The sequence below is a fragment of the Anser brachyrhynchus genome, assembly GCF_964034855.1.
Source record: "Anser brachyrhynchus genome assembly, chromosome: 4".
NCBI classification, from domain to species: Eukaryota; Metazoa; Chordata; class Aves; order Anseriformes; family Anatidae; genus Anser; species Anser brachyrhynchus.
Window position 1 is genome coordinate 40,766,761 of NC_137698.1, and position 14,517 is coordinate 40,781,277.

General features: G+C 41.2%; 1 protein-coding gene across 3 annotated transcripts in view; it reads right to left on the reverse strand.

Moving 5' to 3' along the window:
- The window catches only part of LOC308194891 (uncharacterized protein), a 709,819-nt gene that overhangs the window by 261,105 nt on the left and 434,197 nt on the right, over window positions 1–14,517 (reverse strand). Inside the window, exon 2 of one of the 3 annotated variants that reach the window (XR_013950996.1) lies at window positions 2,918–3,014. The exons of the other annotated variants lie outside the window; for them this stretch is intronic. The gene's annotated coding sequence lies outside the window, so the exon portion shown is untranslated. The remainder of the gene's footprint in view (window positions 1–2,917; window positions 3,015–14,517) is intronic. 3 annotated transcript variants of the gene reach the window in all.

The window sequence follows — 14,517 nt, forward strand, 5'->3', positions numbered from 1 at the left end:
GATCAATTCCAGCAATACCTCATGATTCCTACCCCTCCAGAACTTCGGTGGGGTTTGTTTTTCTGTATGGCATCTCTCTCATCTTTCTGCAGATGCTGTGGCAGACCTCTGCTTGGTACAGGCTGCCACCATCCCATTGATGCACTGATTCCAGCAGGGATCTAAGAGTTTGTATCAGTGGAATATCTGCCCCAACCTGTCTCTGCTGCTATTTATGACCATCACTTAAGCCACATTCTGAAAAAAAAAAAAAAAAAAGAAAAAGAAAAAAAAAAAAGTTATTCCTCTAAACCATGATCTAGAGATAACATGAAACCCCATCAAGTCCTGAGTTGTCCTAAGTAATAATCTTGTCACATTTCAAGGTTTATGTCTATATTTTAGGTGTTCATTCTTCACTTTTGTGTTGTTTTGTTGTTGGTGGTGGTTTTTAAATTAAATCTTATTTTGCAGCTCCTCACAAGATAGTATCAACTGCACTTAACATTAGCAGGCTGTTTCAACCCTTGTTCCGGACCATTAATCCACCTGGATCTATGAAGCGTCCTTATTACTTGTGTAATGTACTTTTACATTACAGATATTGCATGCCCAAGGAGTAACGAAGGATAGCTGAGAGCTGACTAAAGGAGAGGGAGGAACAGCAGCCTTATAAATCCTTCATTCTTATTTGTAAATGCATTTATAACAAATAAATTAAAAGTGCTTTAGGGATGAAAGACTAAGTCTTAAACAGCCTTTTCCTTTCTCTTTATTGTTGCCTCCCTTTCTTTCCCTATCTTCCTGAAGTCTGAATAGGGAAGCGAGAACAAATTAAGCAGTCTCACTTAATTAAGCAGAGAATGTTTCAAGTTAATTCTTTTGGTAACAGTATGGTTTTTATGGAAACAAAGTGAAACATAGCTTTAATATTCCCAATTTTGTCTACTTTCAACTGAAAAGAAAAATGGTGAAGTAGTTATAGTGACCAATAAGTTCCAGATACGTGAATTTTCTAATAGCATCAGCTCATTGCATCTGACTTTAACAGGGTCTTTGGGTAGCTGGGCCTCTTTCATATTTTATATTCTACAGTGAGAGCTACAATAAACAAAAGACGTGCTACAGTTCTGTATTTGTGCATCTCCCCCCACCACCTTTTTGTAGGGGTACTATTTTGGTAGTCAGAAAAAATAAAACTGGAAGAAGCCCCCATGCCCCTGCAAAACCTTGGAATTCAGCTGCCAAGCTGAAATGGTACAGAAATCAGATGAAACAATGCAGAGCAAACTTTGTGTTTTAAAAGATGAAGCATACATGTAAAGACATTGGGCTAGAACATTTGCTTATGTTGGCATTGTGTGCAATGATTTTTATTTATATATATATACATATGAATCAGAAATAGCTTCACCATAAGAAAGCCCAACAGATCCTCTCAATTTAAATAACACGTTGTACCATCTATTAAACTAATTAGTCTCATTCTTCCGCTACAAAATCTGTACTGAAAGACTTCATATTCTAAATATGAAAATTTTCAAGTAGAAGAGCGTATTAATACTCCAGAAAGACTTCAGGGCACATTTTGCAAGGCCATTAAAGTATGGCTTGGGCAGATGAAGGTGCTTGGCAGTAAGTAAAGAGTACACGTTAACAACCCCATAAACCATACCCTGGCCTACGTAGCTACTTTGGGATACCAAGGCAAAAAAGTTATCATGAGAAGAGATCATGCAAAGTTCTGTATCAGTCCTTTACAGACGTGTGTTAATTCAAACAGCACATGAGAAATTAGAAGAAAATGCTAGGAAAGGAGGAGTTTGTATGTTTAAATGATTAAAATCTTTTAGGTGAATGAAAAGAACCCGATGTTATGGTTTAGTCTCATTTCCAAAAAATATATAATTACTTATTTTTTAGAATTACTTCAAATCAAATTACACGTGCCACTTTCACTTGCAGAAATGCAACACAGAGTGCCTATTTACATTAGCAATTCCTGCCAGTGTGACAGACTAGCAATCTGGGCAGGAGCAGCAAGAAGAGTTGTTGCTCTTAGCTTCAAACAAACAAACAAAAAAAATTTACACAAGATGACTTGAAGGCATTTTTTTTCTCTCTCTTCGTTTTCATCCATTCCCCTCCCTCCCCCCGCCTTTTTTTTTTTTGGTTGGTTGGCAGGTTTTGTTCTTTTTCAGCAAGACTATTCAGTATGAGGGACTGCTATTAGCTGGCACAGTGAAGTTTCTTTTCCGTATCCCGAACTAAATATGTTCTTGACAGTTTCTAAGCCTCGGGAAAATAACTGTCCTTTGGACATCACTTTCATTCAGCAAAAATCCCACACTCAAGCAAGGCAGCCATAAGAGAAACTAGGTATTGACCTGCTGGTCCAGATTATTACCAAGATAGCTCCCCTACATTGCAACATAGCATTCTGTAGAAATGATCATTGGACACTGAAGAAAAAATAAAATAACTGCTGGTCATCTCCTTCTTATGTAGCAATATAATACGTGGATTCCATTTTTCTGCCTTTTCTTACTACCATTTCACAAATTTCCACCCAGTATATTCTCCACTTGGACCCTGATGGATGTGTGAAAATTATACAAAAAATAGACCTATATTTCTGGTATCTTTATAAGCTATATGCTAACACGCTTTGAACCAGATGGCACTCTTTCAGGTATTTCTCTTTTTTCCTTAGTATTATATGCTTTAATAATTGAACATAAGATCATAAAACTGTGCTTCACTGTGGTCCAGTCTTGTCACTGTAATACAATTGGATAGTGTGAAATCATCTCTAGCTGCAGATGGAAAAGTGTATTTTTTTTGTTGTTGTCAAGGTTATTTGAGTGTCTGGTAGAACCAAAGAGTCCAAATGAATAGAAAGGCTAAGGAATGATTTAATCTGAGAGCAGATGCCTACCTGTAATGCAACTCGCCCGTAACAATTTCTCAAGACAGCATTTTGAGTGGGATGTAATATTTGATGATCAGTACTCTCATATGCCAAGGGCCAAGACCTGGAGATTTAATGCGGATGCACTTGTTAGTTGAGAAGATGCCACTCATCTGCAACAATGAAAGCTTTCACAACACTTTAGTGCTAATTTAAAGAGGTGGTCCTACAAACTTAGTGTTAGCTGAAAATGTTCTTCTTAATCTACCTTAGAAAAGTCAAACAACTGGAAAAAGTTTTTGCAGTCTCAGACACTTATTATAGTGGCTTGAAAAAATATGATCATTTCCTCATATTGTTTCTAATGGTTCCAGTTTCAGTGAACTCTTATCAAAGGAATTAAAAGATCACCAAAAAGAGTCTCCCCCTCCCCTTTCTGCCCTTTGCTTTCTCACTACATAAAATACCAGGGTCGAAAGTGCAAGTGTTGGATGTCCAGCGATGCAGTTTCTACATGTACTGCTTTTGGAAGAGGTCAGCTTTACTGAAAGGATAACACTTCTTCCCCATTATAGGTCTGACTAGCTATCGATTCGAGAAGACACCCCAGCACATTCTGTGCTGGTGGTTTACAAGGAGCAGACCGAGGGCAGGTGCCTCCAGGTACAGCAGGACAAGGAGGGCTGAAGGACCCCAGCTGTATTCCCTTGCTGTTTTGTCCCCTAATACCACATCCCTGTCAAACTCACTTCTCCTTGCTAAAGTTAGTTCCACTCAAAACATTGCAATTTGTTCCCAATAAAGGTGGTAAATGCACAGCTGACTGATCTAACTGAAATAACTACTTTGGGGATGAATGTTAAAGAGGAGGGAAGGCAGGGATTCCCAAACACTGGAAATAAATATGCTTTCAGCCAGCTGCTGCTGCACTTGAGTAACTCATCATTACAGTTTTGCTCTGAAACTGTGCTACACCGTTTTTAAGGGACACGTTATGTGCTGTGCCTGTTTAACTTGTATGCAGGATGGATTATTGCCTTTGAGACCACTAGCGTGTCTGCGGAAGTCTTTCAATCGTAAAATAATAGATAAAGGAATAAAATATAATCCAAGTCTGCCAAGAGAAGTTGTAGAATTACAAATACTCTTAATAATTTCAGTGATGAAGGGACTGAGAAAGACTTAAAGACATGATGGACAGGAAAGAAAGGCTACCAAACAGCATCACTTAGAGATCATCCTAGAAATAACTGTGTTCCCAAGCACAGCAGCGGCTGGAAAGCTTCACAGTGTCAAAAGCAAAGCAGGCAAGTTAAGCTCATTGGAAACCCATTTACAGGTGTAGCACATACACGGAAGACAGAAGGAAACCAGAGAGGCAGCAACAGTAGAGATATGGGCAGCGGGTCTGAACCCAGAGCCCTGTTTCAGAAGAGGATGGAAATGGAAGGAGGGATTTTTACATCCTTGCCAGTTCGCAACGTGCTATTTTGTGCTGAGCCATGGTGCAGGAGGCCTGCTTGCAGACTTTCCAAGCTAATAGCCAATGTCTCAGCCAGCCACCTATGGGAAAGGGGAGGAGACACCGGGTTAGGAAAGGCCTACCTGTCTACTCAGACACACAGAATGAAAAGAATATAAATTTATAATTCAGGTTTGTATCATTTCTCCTTCTGTTACATTCGTGAAAATACTCTAGAAGTTATTTTACCTGTCTACTTCAAGAACTAGGAGCTTAAGTATCAACTAATTTTTACTTCATTACTATGTTTTGAACAAAAACTATTAAAAGAGCTCTGAATTATTAATAAGCGTGCAAAACATCAGGCAATATGACAGTCCAAGCAAGATGGTGCGTGTCCTGGTTCCAGTTAGGACAGAGTTAATTTTTCCTCATAGTAGCTGGTAGGGTGCTATGTTTTGGATTAGGATGAGAAGAGCGCTGATAACATGCTGATGTTTTAATTGTTGCAGAGCAGTGTTTACACCAGGCCAAGGACTTTTCGGCTTCTTGCTCTGTCCTGCCAGCGAGCAGGCTGGGGGTGCAGCAGGAGCTGGGAGGGGACAGACCCAGGACAGCTGACCCAAACTGGCCAAAGGGGTATTCCATACCATCTGACGTCATGCTAAACAATACTTGCTTAACATGCTTAACAAACATGTTAAACCAGTGCAAAGTTTCCCTGAAGACAATTCTAGATTTTTTTTGTTTTGTTAAGTTTGCTCTCTATTAGAGTTCAGAATTTAAAAAAAAAAAAAAAAAACATGATGCCGGTGTAATAAATAAAATATAATGTCAATTACTACAGATTACTCATTCCATGAATATATGAAGTACAAAATAAGAACAACAAATAAAACCATGAAAAAAAAATCTCCTTTTGGAGAAACACATCTTCTTAAAAATAACATTGAAGATGCAGGCAGGCAGAAAGAGATGCGTGATGCTACGGAGACCCTCAAAGAGTGTGAAGGGCAGCCTGCCACGGCTCTGGACCCACCACTTCAGCACAGCACCTGCCTCACACAAGAGCCAGGTACTGGACACCGAGAGGCCCAGGCAGCTCACTTGATGAGCGGGCAGCTTGCTCAGGGCTGTGCCCTGCCCCACCTCGCAGGTTTCCAAGGATGGGGATCCCATGGGCAGCCTGCTCCTGCGTGCAGGTCACAAGAAGGCACAAGGGATGGAGGGAAGAAGAAAAGGAGAGAAGGGAAGGAAAATTAGTTTCCTTCCTTCCTCCTTAAGGGAGAGAATTGGAAGGAAAGAATCCAAATAATTTCTAATGGTTAGGGAGTAGTTTCTTTTATGCAGTTGCAGCCCGCTGCCTTCTGTTTGCTCAGGCTTCAGAAAAGCTTAGCCTCTGACAAAAGATGAACCACCTCTATACAGACTGACATAGTTGTTTTTTTTTTACTTCCATATACCTTTTTCTCTAAAGTTTACAATATTTTACATTTACGTACTTGTGTTACAGTTCATTTCCTGGCTGACAAACAACCTGGCACTTTGTTTCCTTGGTGATTTTTGAAACGAAGACACAGGAGCCACCTTGCACTGCTCAGCACTTTGTACTAAGGCTAACAGGGTGATCCTTCACACAGCTCATGAGCCAGTCTGGAAACTCTAAACATGCAGAAGAAACACGTATTGAAGAAAACATCTTCGAGAGGCCCAAAATAGCAAAGTGACTTCTCTAGCATTGAAGAGTCCAGGAGAAACCTTGCACCGTAATGTCCTACTGAGCTCCCTTTTATAAGAAATCAGCAAAATAAGGTGAAGACAAGGTGGGAACTGAAGGAAATGAAGATCAGAAGGCAATGACAATGAGAGTGACTGTAGCTAGGATACTAAATACAAGAAAAAAGAGTCAATGAGGAGGACGAAATGAAAGAGAGGAGAAAGCAAAGGAAGTACTTGGTATTGTGGTCCAGCCTGCAGTCGCTCAGCACCTCCAGCACACACCTGTACACATGATGAAGACAACAAATGCACAGCAGTGAGGTCCTGACAAGTAACAAACGTTAGAGCATTCCTGCTCGGGACATAAAACTACACAAAGTCACCATACCTCACCTTTCTTGCCCTACAATGGCTACAACTAGAAGCTGAAATGAAATTCAACCTCTTGGTTTCTGTCTACAGGGTATGGACACAGGGTCCCGGTACAACATTGCCTAAAGTGCCAGAATGAGAACTGTGATTTAGAGTTAACCTAAATTATGATTCTCTCCACAATAAAACCAAGGTTTGTCCTTTGGCAGAGATACAATTTTCCTGGGGATTGAGGACCAAAACCATGGCATAGTCACCTTCAGCAAATGAGAACACCGTTCTCCACAAAGACTCTATTTTGGCTTTGTTTTCTGCAAACACAAGCCAGGAGAGACAGGCCAATTCTGAAGTCTGAAACAAGATGCTCTGCAGCATGCACTTTCTCTCTGGAAAAAGAATAAGGGAACAAACAGTGACAGATGTTAGACACTCTTGGAAAGTCCTCAGATACTGTGGTGATGAACGACTGTAACAACCTCTTCAGGACAGAACGGATGGTTTATTGTCTGAAGCATGAGGTACCATTCGCCGTTGATAACGCTTGTATGCTGCAGTATCACACTGATGAAGTTATAATAGGAATATTGTTTAAAAAAAAAAAGCAGCTAAAAAAATTTTGAGAGAAAAGATTATTCATCATACCATGGAGGGCTTTATCCTGCATAGTTTATAAAATGCATAATTGTGTTAACATACCTAATTGTCAAGCTACTCTTTTGGCAAGCTAATGTACGAATGGGTGCCAAACAGCAGGGAATACAAAATGGAGTGGAAAAAACATTGAGAGTTGGTGGTGTCCAGCTTCCCATTAAAATATATATTAAACATATGAGGATGCATTGCAACTAAAGCACTGAGAAGTATTCATAAAACTACTTTTAATATTGTCTCTTATTTTTCTGGGGGAAAGAACAGGATATGCAGGATTCTTTCAGTAATGTTGCTTCCTACTGAGCCAGATTTAGGAAACATGAACCTGAAAATGTTGTTAGAGATGAGGAACAATCATCAAGATCTCCACGTAAGATTGTCGCTTTATTATTGCTGTCTGGCATTGCATATACATGCTTGTTGTTTTGCTTTTTTTCCGGCAGATATAGAGAGAGGTGAGTGGCAGAGGTACAATCCCTGCCTTTTACAGAAGTATGGTCAAGCACTCTGGATTGCCAAGTCTTAAGGCAAATCCTTATTCTAAAAGAGGTTGTCTGTGCTTCTTACATCCCACTGGAAATACCAAGTCAGGTTTTAAGTCTCGCTCCTTTTTAGGATTCCTTTATGCTCCACCTGGTAAACCTGCCAAAACCCTCTCTAGATCTTTCTATTTTCTCCCCTTTGCCTGTTTTCCATCACCCTCTGTTACATCAGCACTGCTGAATACAACAAAGCTTCTCTTTCACCCCAAGTCCAGCCACCTCAGCCTGACTCAGATGTGAGTCTAAATGTCCCTGGGTGCTATTTGCAGCTATCTTTTGGAAAAGTAACTGGCATGCACAACAGTTGCTACATGTCTGTCTAAATTTGCATGTGCTTACATACAAGCATAACATATTGGACACAAAATTTGAAGAAAGCTCGGACCTCTGTTTCACTGCAGCACCACACTGCCAAACATTGTCCGGTGAAGCGTTATCTCAAGTATTGCAAGGCTTTGTCATGTCTATCCAAGATAGTGATTAAAAATTAGTTAAGAAAGCACCAAGCCTATGGTATTAAATAAATAAATAAATAAATAAATAAATAAATAAATATGGTGAAATAACCAAGACCATTAGCAGAATAAAGTCCGCAGTCACACATGCCAGGACGCCTGGGCTACATAAACCTCTGGTAGCACAGTGAGATGGAGAGAAGAGAGCAAGCACGCACACCTACTGTCCCCACCTCTCCCACGGAAGATAACAGCACTCACCAAGAGACATTTTCCATCGTGCCTTCAGCAAAAGCACACATGTTAAATGTGGATTGAAAGCTATCAGACAGTAACAAGGTTTCTCCGTGTGCTGCATCTGCACAGTGCGTTCGTGTCTATACGCATGCATGTGTGTGCATGGATACAGGGAGTGAGAGCACAAGAGAAGCATTGTCTTTTCCTCTGTCCCCTGCAGGCACATTTCTGGTGCCCCAGTACAGCATCCACCACAGCTGTGGGGCTGCAAAACCCTGACCTGAGCCAAATACTCCAGTACCCCACATTTTCTGGTTCTGTGCCAAAGATGCCTCAACCTGGGAAATTGCACCCATCCAAGTTAGCATTCTGCCTCATTTCCACAAAAATGCCAGTTCACCCATTTCCAGAATGCACAAAACATGACTTGCAAAACACCCTTTCTTTTAATATTGTATAGCCACTGACACACTCATTTATTCATTCTTTAGGGGAAGAAAAAAAAAAAAAGTCTCTTTCCTCTTATCTCTTTCACTGTCCATAAGCCTAATCATTTTCCCTCTCCTCCTGCCCACATCTCTGCTAAAACATACTGACTAGCAAGCAGGAATACATAAGTTTCATATCTCTAGACTTTCTGGTTTTATGTTTTCAGAAAGATTTATTCTAGTACTAGAGAGGAACTATATTAGCATTTTGATTGCATTCTTTGCAGTATTTTACAAACACATAAGCAAGTACCCATATAACTTATTTCTACCAAAAATACAACTTTGTGTACAGAATTGCTGCCATTAGCTAGTTTACAGCACGTATTTATTAGAAAAAGGATAAAGAATAAAAAGTTGGTAAGAACTGGGATTCAATGATGCAGTTTAGCATTGTTAGAACTGGCTCAGTTAAGGGTTGGGTTGGCTTCCCTATCTTTTCCTAGCACTTTCAACGGGAGTAATTTTCATAAATTAGTTACTTGCACATGTACAAAAATAGTTCTTGTTCTGTAAAAGCACCTTGCATACGATTTCATATATAACTGGTACTTGGTGTTACTTCAGCATCAAGTTGTGAGATTGTAGTGTCAGCAATGCTGTAAAATCGACTACGGCTCCCTGTTCCTTTGGGCTCTTTAGAGGGTTGGAATGGAGGGGTTTGGTAATGCAGTCTTCACGGTGCTTTCGTATTCATCCCAGGCTTGCCTGAGCATAATCTATACAGGGCTTGAAATGGATACATGTTCATCACTTAAGTAATATGCTTGGAAACTATTATTTTGAAAATAAAATTAGAGCAACATTACCAGCAGCTTTATTTTTGAATGAGCTAACAAATTCCTGAAAACAGAAAAATAACCTTCCTCTAATCCAGCTAACAGCAAAATGAACATACTCTGTTGCAAAATATTTGACTTCTATTTATAACTCATTGAGAGAAGCACGGCCAATGGGAGCACAGAAGTAATCTGTCCAGAAGGATCTCTTATTTTTAATGAGCGTATCAGGCCTGGTATGAGAAATAAACAATCCCACCAAATGTTCCACTGGCAGCACATTTGAATACATTTTATCATTCAGTGACTGTGGAGCAGACCCAGCGATTGTCAGCTTCGATTAATTTAGCTCAATCTCCTATGACCAAGCTCTCGCCGCTTCTCAGTGACGAACTCGGCCTCCTAGAAAGTAATCCTGAGTCCTGAATAAGCACCTCCAAGCTCTCTGTCTAGTGGAAGGGCTGAGTTAAGCACAGCTTCAATTGCCAGCGCAAGAGGAAATCCCCAGAAAAGCTTCTGAGCCGGTGGTCAGGCCCTGCAGGCAGAGGAGTGCGTCACGCACCCACTCCAACGCCTGGATGAGCACTCTCGCCGCTGGAGGATTGCGGAGAAGGTAAGCTGCTGCTCGAGACGCCTCCTTTTTAGTGGAAAGCAGAAGCTGCCACTGCACGCTGGGGCTGGGCTTCGTCTCGCCTGTGTGCTATGGGGACGCTCGGAGGGCACCTTCTGGAGAGAGCCACCCTCAGAAGCGTGGATGGAGGATCAATGACTGGGGGATAACAGCGCAGGCACAGCGGGGTATTTAAATCCAGGAGGGCTGCTCCAGGAGCTCAGGAGCCTGCAAAGGTAGATGAGGTTTCAGGTTTATGCCACTCTGACTTACACACCTCTCTCTCTTTTTTTTTTTTTTTTTAACCTACGTTCCTTTTTTTAAATTTTATTTTATTTTTCCCTAGTCATTTTTACAAACTTATTCTACTGATAAGTGGAAAGTAAACACGTGCTTTATAACACAACAGCAAAAAGAGATGTTTTCATCAACAGAAATCATTTCCATTGAGCAAGTTTAGCAGCTAATTACAATCTCTGACTTTAAAGATCTACTTAATTAGAGGAAAAAGGATATTCCAGACTTGTAAAATATTAGTTTTTTTCTTCAAATCCTTACCATCACAGATAAAAGTTAATATTTTTATTATAGTTAATAATGAAGTATATGAAAGTTAATATATCTATACTCCAAACAGTACATTCTCATCTTCAGCATTAAAAAAAAACAACAGTCATCATCAGTCCCTTATTGTGTTAAATAGAGAGATGCTCTTTCCATAGACCCATTTATTTCAAACACCTTTCATAGCACCCAAAACAAGTGGCACCATAAAAAAATCATATGCTAGCAGTGCTTAGATGTTTTAAAGCAAGTTCAGTGTTACACCTCCGTAAGGAAGCATGCAAAGCTGCTTCAGCTACAAGAGGGAAAAATATCCCATGTGAGACAGGTCATGCTGCAGGGCGGCAGCAAGTGAACCACCGGCCCCCTCTGGCACAACTCCTTCCTCAGCGGGACTTAAGAGCATTTCATAATTTAATAAAAGCATTTTCAAATAGTTAACATTTATTTGGGTTTAAATTTCATAGAATCATAGAATATCCCGAGTTGGAAGGGACCCATAAGGATCATTGAGTCCAACTCCTGACATCACACAGGTCTACCCCAAAATTCAGACCATATGACTAAGAGCACAGTCAAAACGCTTCTTAAACTCTGGCAGGCTTGGTGCAGTGACTACTTCCCTGGGGAGCCTGTTCCAGTGCATGACAGCCCTCTCAGTGAAGAACCTCTTCCTGATATCCAGCCTGAAACTCCCCTGTCGCAGCTTGACACCATTCCCTCGGGTCCTATCACTGGTCACTAAAGAGAATAGATCGGCGCCTGCCCTTCCAGTCCCCCTTGTGAGGAAGCTGCAGGCCACGATGAGGTCTCCCCTCAGCCTCCTCTTTTCCAGGCTGAACAGGCCAAGTGACCTCAGCTGCTCCTCACACATCTTCCCCTCTAGGCCCTTCACCATCTTCATAGGCCTCCTCCAGACACTCCCCAACAGTTTCACATCCTTTTTGTACTGTGGTGCCCAGAACTGCACACAGTACTCAAGGTGAGGCCGCACCAGCACAGAGTAGAGTGGGACAATCACTTATTGAGATTTAGTCACACAGATTTGGTCTGGTTAGAAGTGATTTCAAGGGAAACGGTTGACATAAATGGGTCCCCACTCAGTGACATGAAAATCTGACAAAAAACAAACAATGCCCTCATCTCTTTCCACATCACATCGGGTATTTGAAATACCTCAGCAAGCATCTGTCCACTGCCTCGCAGTTACCTGCAGCTATCAGGGGATGCTCCCATTAAAACGAACAGGACAGGTCTGTTCCCATGAACAGCAACAGCCAGGAAATCTCTGTAGCAGGCACAGCAGATTGGATCTCACACCTGAATCCCAGGAGTGCTGAGAAAAGCTGTCATATTGGTATTTTTAAGGGAGGTTTTGTTCTTGTGTTTGTTTTTTTAAACCAAGTCTTGTTTTTGTTAGAGCTACATTTTCAAAATGCCAGCTTTTCTGCCCCTCGGGAGGAAACAGTTGTTCAGCATTTCACAGCACCTTCCCTTCACAGAGTAAGAGCTCCTTTCAGTACTGAATCATATCGCAGCGACACTTGTGAAAGAGAAAACCCTTTGACTCAACATTGTTCCTCTTGAATCATTTTCTTTCACAGTGAGCTGAACGCCACACTTTTACACAGTTTCCAGCAGTGCACACACCAACTTTGGGTAGGAAACTGCACAATTTTGCTGCTCTTGGCTTACAAATGGGAGAACAACAGCCAGGTACACACCTCAACTGCGGCCGCCTGCCACCGCACACCAGGCTAACGCCTCGTGATGTGAAGTTATGAGGGAGCAGGGATGCTACAACTGCAGTCTGACAAGTGTGGGGTGGTGCTAGGGCCACCAATTCAGACTGCATTTCCTTTCATTTCCTCTTTTTGACAGAAAAGTCTATATTAATCTCACGGCAGTCAGAAATTTTACTGATGAAGGCTATACCTTCAATCAATTTGCCCTAAATTGGGATTTTCAACTTTCTGATCTAGCTATTGAGAATTTCTAAGCCCATCATATTTCAGAAGTTTGACACTAGGGCTTACGACAGGTAGTAAAAGCGCTCCTGGGACACTGAGAAAAACTGCTATTCCTTCCAAAAAAAAAAAATATATATACATTTGAGATTCCAGAAGCTTGTATCAGGATGAAATCTAATCCTTTCACTCCCACTCTTGTGCCTTTTTTTTTTTTTTGCCTGTCTCTATTTAATATATTTAGCATCTGTTAAACATTTATCATGATCAAGAAAAAAAAAATAGAAGTTACACAACAGTTCCCTGTTCTATACTGCAGAAATCATAAATACTATTTGTAGCTCAGCACTTACTCTCAAGAGAAAATAAAACAACAACAACAAAATTAAGGTAGAGGATGAGAACAATCTCAGGCCCAGCTCAGAAAGCTTTCCAAAAAAGCACCTTTGCTTGACTTGCATGGCAAACACTACTACGCACATACGATATACTTTTACAAGTTAGAAGAATCAAAAGATTCTATTTGAAAACACCCTGAAGCAAGCCAAATAATTGTTCTCTCTGAGAACACATAAGCCATATGTAAAATCAAGTCTCCTGCATGCAACTGAAAAAATGACTGATGTATTATCCCCAGAATGAACTGATAAACATATAAAATATTCTTCCTCTGGAGATCAGCAGAAGGCAAGTACATTAAAAATCTGCAATTTAAGTAACAATATTTGCTTAATGTTAAAGTGCATAAGAAATTCACATAAGAGGGACCAGAGCTACTAGCTTTGTCTTGTAAAGCACCCAACCTATGAAGCCATAATCGTATTTCCTCTTGCATTCTTCCCATCTGGCCACATTAATCTTTCATTCTCTTCTGCTCGGCAGTAGAGCTTCAACAGGAAGAGAAGAAAACATCCTTCCTCCCTTCTTTACCCAAGGACTGATGGTTATTGAAAGTCCCCTAGGAGATGCACATTTAAGCCTTCTCCAGTTCTTCCCCAAGTCCTAACTCCGGTGCTACCCTGACTAGGCCAGGTCCGTACCACCACCCCACTATATGATTTTATACGATTTTGCTCTATTTCTGTGTTGGCCACACTTTGAACATGGTCATCAGCTTGTGTCACCTGAGGGAGGTGTAGGGGTCATTCTGCTAATTTCTATGTTCCCACCTGTCAGCAGGATGTAAATAAGTGCACACACAAAACTGCAGAGTTCTGCTTTGCCATTATGAATTCAGGCATCTAAGATCATCCTGTTTATTATCTGAAAGTGGGTTTGGGGGACATTTCTGGTCGATCAGTTGGGGTCTTTTTGGTTGGGGCAGATTTTTACTGTTTTTCATTCCTATGATTTTTCCCTTTTCTCATCTGGAAATCCACCTGTATTCGTTTGGTTTCTCAGCCTATTCCAGCCCATTTGGGAGCATTTCCTGAAACCAAAGTCTCAGTTCCTTTCTTGGGGACTTCCCTTCTCACCTCGGCTGGGACAAGAGGCACAACCATGGGGCCAAGCCAAGGTCTTCTCCGCGCACCACACACACAGGCCAGCACAATCTCTCGGGACCTGCTCTCTTAACACAGTCACAGAGAGCCCACCCTGCATTTTCAAAAGCAAACAATATTCCCAGGCATAAGGCAGGCTGCCTTCTCGTGTTATCTAAATGTGAAAGCCAGCCGTGTCCACGCTGACAGCGAGCACAATACAAAGTCAGTCTTATGTGTTAGGGAAATGCTAAGGGGCTTAGGTACATCCCAAAGAATACCACTATGCTAAGCAAACCG